Source organism: Salvelinus alpinus, chromosome 27, assembly GCF_045679555.1.
Source record: "Salvelinus alpinus chromosome 27, SLU_Salpinus.1, whole genome shotgun sequence".
Lineage (NCBI taxonomy): Eukaryota > Metazoa > Chordata > Actinopteri > Salmoniformes > Salmonidae > Salvelinus > Salvelinus alpinus.
Window position 1 is genome coordinate 42,333,144 of NC_092112.1, and position 5,231 is coordinate 42,338,374.

Genomic DNA, 5,231 nt, shown 5'->3' on the forward strand with positions numbered 1-5,231 from the left:
CATGTAATTTCGTTACATTTTAACCTTATGTCAATGGCATAATTAGCCTGTGATGATCTGTAGGGCCGTGATCATTGTCCATTGTCATTGTAAATAAGACTGCGCAAGTGGACATGAACTAAAGGGCGATTCCACCAACTCCATGGACCTTTTCTACACTAACAATCCAGAGAGAGGATCGGATGTGTTTTACCAAAGATTTGTTATAACTAACCCAAGAAGACCACAGCCTGTCGTTTCCAATGGGAACAAATGAGTCGTAGTGGGCAGAACAAGCAAGGAGGGGGCCAGAGCAAAGCACGAGCTAGCAAGATCCTATTAGCGTGTTCTAGCATGTATTTGCATATTTCCGTTAGGGAACGCCTACTCCGTGAAGTAGGCGTGTCGGCCAAAATCCTTTTCACTCAATCTTCTCCCACTGCCGGACTCTGGGTTTCCTCTCATCACCATATGTGGTAGTAAGTGGAACCCCCAACCGGATTATTCACACTTACATATCCGGTGAAATATCTGGCTCATTGTTCTATCTGTGGTTTTGCTCACTTTTACACATTCTGTCAACACTACAAGCATGGTACAAGAGGGGAAAGTCCATATTTACATACGAAGGCTGTACTTCTTTCAAAAAGTAATTTATTTTAGAGCTGACCCAGACAGTAGAAAGGTTAAAACTGTATTCTGCCTTTGTTGAGATAAAAGTAAAGACGGAGAGTAGTCGAGTGTAGCCTCTTCCTCTCTGTTTTTATACATTTAACTAATCAGGGTGGCATCGGAAAGACTGCCTTAGTTCCTACCCTGTCACAAATTCATTGCTTTGACAAGACTGACATAGACTTCAGAGACGGAACTAAAATGTCCAATAAACATTAAACCTTTTATTATAAGCTACAGTTAACTTCTTCCTTGCAGTGGGCTGTATACCGATCGTAGATAAGATATATATTGTTGACAGCCTTCCTTCGAAATTACGCTACACTATCATCTTTATCATCTTTACCTGCAGCTGAGTTTCTCGCCGGGCACGGTGGCGTGTGCCTGTAATCCAAGTCACTGGGAGGCTGAGGTTGGTGGATCATGTGAGCTGAGGAGCTCTGGGCTGCAGCATGCTATGTCAAACGGGTGTCCACGCTAAGTTCGGTATCGACATGGTGATCCTGGGGGAGCCCGGGACCACCAGGTTGTCTAAGGAGGGGTGAACCGGCCCAGGTCGGAAACGAAGCAGGTCAAATCCCCCGTGCCGTCCAGTAGTGGGTTAGCGCCTGTGAGTAGATGCTGCAGTGCAGCCTTGGCAAGACAGCGAAACCTAATCTTTTTAATTAATTTAGTTGTGTTTGTTAAAAAATAAGTAAATCGCGGTGGCAGCTGCTGCGATACAAATAATCGAGCATCCCACAAAAATAGTAAAAAAGAAAGCAGAAGAACAAATTTAACAGGCACTTTTCTCCTGAACATTTTGAATTACACTGACTCCTACTGGCGAAGGGAGTGATAGTACAGTATTTAGAACAGCTCGTCGAAAAGCAGGCTTTTTTATATATATATATATATATATATATTTTTTATTTTTTATTTTTTTTTATTATTCAAAATACAGATCAACAATTTACATTCTTACATCATACAAAACAGAATGCAGGTATTAACAAGAAAATACTAAAACAAACTAAAAATATAAAAAATAAACAATTCTAGTGCAATTGGTAATCACTCTGAAAAAATCTTATTGTAATGATTTCGGGAAATGTTATTCTTGTTGTTACTCACTAGGGTTAATGTGTGTATGTGACAAATAAGATTTGATTTGATTTGTTTTAATAAAATAGTTCAATTCAATAAAAAAAATTTGTCATTTTGGTATAGAATTTTGGAATTTTTGTTTCTGTATAAAGCATTTGGCAACAAGAATTAAAAAAATTCACAATCATTTCAATGGTCTTGTTATTATTGCAATAGTAACATATAATATCTTTCATGTCAAAAACATGGGTAGTGTTCATAATGGTAAATAAGTATTTTGCAAGGTTTTCCCAAAATTCGGACACAAATTTACATTCAAAGAACAAGTGAGACAGATTCTCATCTTCTTTTTCACAAAAAATGCAGATATCATCAATAGCCACTACATTTGAATATCATGGATTTACATGGATATATCTTATGTAAAATTTTAAAGTGACTTTGTTTGGTATATAATATTTGTAAGGCTTTTACCAGGAATAAGCATGTTCCAGAAAAATGTTCCTCTCGGTGTAAGTTGGTTTTGTGAATGAAGAATTTGTCTTATATATTAATTACAACAAGATTTCTCAAGTAAGCCCACACCTTCCAATCTGAGTTCTGGATAAACTTTGTGATCATTACCAAAGCTAATATGAGTTTTCATTAGTGTAGTTAGACCACTGGGAACGGCTTTGATCACAGAAATAAACTCTCTGAAAGGTATTGGAAACTATTTCAATGTTATAGATTGTTCATTTACATTTTTTACATTTAAGTCATTTAGCAGACGCTCTTATCCAGAGCGACTTACAAATTGGAAAGTTCATACATATTCATCCTGGTCCCCCGTAGGGAATGAACCCACAACCCTGGCGTTGCAAGTGCCATGCTCTACCAACTGAACCACACGGGACCATCATATGTGAGAATGTTACCCTTGTTGTCAAAAACGTCAAGAACAAAGTCAATATTCCTCTCATGCCAGCTGGGGTAGAACAATGACTTATTCCTCACAGTTATGTCTGAATTATTCCACAAAAGAGCTTTATGTGGGGAAAAATTGTGCAGGAAACATATTTTCCAGGCCATTAAAGCTTGTTGGTGAAACCTAGCCATATATATAATTACATTTCAGTAAAAATTGAAGAGCTCCCAACTTATTAAACACATTATTTGGAATGAAATACCATATTGAATCAGTGTTAATCAAACATCTTTTCAACCAGTTGATCTTGAAAGTGTTATTTATGTCAACAAAATCCAACACTTCCAGACCGCCTTCTGCTCTTTTGTTAGAAAGGACTGACTTTTTAAGTTTGTGAGACTTATTTTTCCAGATGAATTCAAGAAAGGTCTTATTCATCTCTTTACAAGTAGCAGGATTTACACATAACAATAATGAGGGGTACACAAAACAAGACAGTCCCTCTGCCTTGGACAGAAGTACTCTCCCAAGTATAGAAAGATCTCTTTGTAGTCAATTATTAAATATATTTTTGGTTTTCTTAATTTTAGGAGAGAAATTCAAATGTTGTGTGACTAAGTGTTTTTTTGACAGATGTATTCCTAAATATTTAACACAGTCCTTTACAGGAATATTTTAAATGTCTTTATCATCAGAGTCAAATAAACATAAGATTTCACATTTAGAAACATTCAGTTTTAATTCTGATGCAATAGAGAATGCAGTTATAGCATTAAGGGCATGGGCGACCTGGTCTTTGTCTCTTAAAAAAAGAGTAGTATCATCAGCCAGTTGGGAAATGTTGATTTCTTTGTTAAAAATGGTTAAGCCATACAAATTTGCATTATTCAGAATATCTAGAGATAGAAGTTCCACAACCAAAATGAATAAAATGGCGAAATTGGGCATCCCTGTCGTACACTTCTGTTGATACTGAATCTTTTGGAAGTATTAAGGTTTAGTAACACAGAACTCTTTATATCTTTGTAAAACATGCGAATTACTTTGATAAAACCTTCACCGAATCCCCAAAAATTAAGAGACCTAAAGAGAAATTCATGTTCGATTTTGTCAAAGGCTTTACAGAAGTCCAAAAATAAGACAACCGCATCTGAGTCAATTGCATCTGAATAATCTATAAGGTCCAAGACTAAACAAATGTTAGGGTTTATGTGACGGCCCTTCATAAATCCTGTTTGAGTCTCATTTATAATGGTATCTTTTCCTTTCTTTAATCCTTTGGCATAAACAAGAGCAATCAATTTGTAATCAATATTTAATAAAGTAATTGGTCTCTAATTGTCAATGAGAGAAGGGTCTTTATCGGGCTTCGGAATCAATGAAATAAGGTCTTGTTTCATAGTGGAGACCATTTCCCCACTTTTAATGCAATCTTGAAACATATTAAAAATCGGGTCTTCTAGTAACTCCCAAAACTGTCTATAGAATTCAACTGACAGGCCATCAGGGCAAGGTGATTTCACTTTTTTCATTGAATTCAGAGCCTCTCTAATTTCTTCAATTGACAGTGAATCGCAAACTGAGTGGAAATCATCCTCAATTACAGGGACATAATTCTGAATGTGGCAAATGTAGCTTTCACAACCATCTTCCTGAAATTGAGAGCTGTAAAGGTTTTCATAAAAGGAATTGACAAATGATGATATTGTAATGGGATCTTTGCATAGAACATTGTTCATTTTAAGTGCAGTTATAGATTTTCTTTTGTAGTTTCTCTTTTCAAGTGCAAGAAAGTAACTAGTGTTTCTTTCCCCCTCTTCAATCCATTTTGCTCTTGACCTTACAAAGGCACCCTTTGCAAGATCCGTGTAAAGCTGTTCTAATTTTAGTTGTAAAGACTTGAATACAGACTACTCTTCAGATAGATTATCTTTCTTTAGAAAACTGTCACGCTTGCTCATCATCTCTTTTTCTCTAAGGTTCTTTAAGTGCATCAGCTCTTCGGCCCGTTTAATGGCTACCACTCTGACTTTTTATTTGAAAAATTCCCATCTACTTCCATGACCCAAGTATTTTCTTGCAAAAATATCTTTAGCTAACGATTTGATGTGTTCAATGAGAGTAGTATATTTTAGAAGTGTGTTGTTAAATTTCCAATATCCTCGAGGAACTTTGGATTTTTTAGTAGCTTGTAAACTCAGGGAAATCAAGTGATGATCAGAAAAGGGAGCCAACTGATGATCTACATCTATAACAAATTGTAACAAAAAGGGGGAAATTAGGAATAAATATATTCTAGATTTACGTGACATAGTTTTGTTGGTCCAGGTATAACCTTTCGCATCCTGATTGAAATAACGCCAGGCATCCTCAACACAGAGATCCTTGCATAAAGTAGTGATAATATTGCTATTTTGAGGGCTTTGACTCGTTCTAGGAGGAAAACGATCAGCAGATGCATCGGGTGTTTCATTAAAATCCCCTGAAATAATTAGAAAAGCCTCTGCTCGAAAAGCAGGCTTCTCTCAACAGGAAGGGGAGGCGTGACGACTAGATTTTTGGAGGTTTAGCAACGCGAGACTACAGC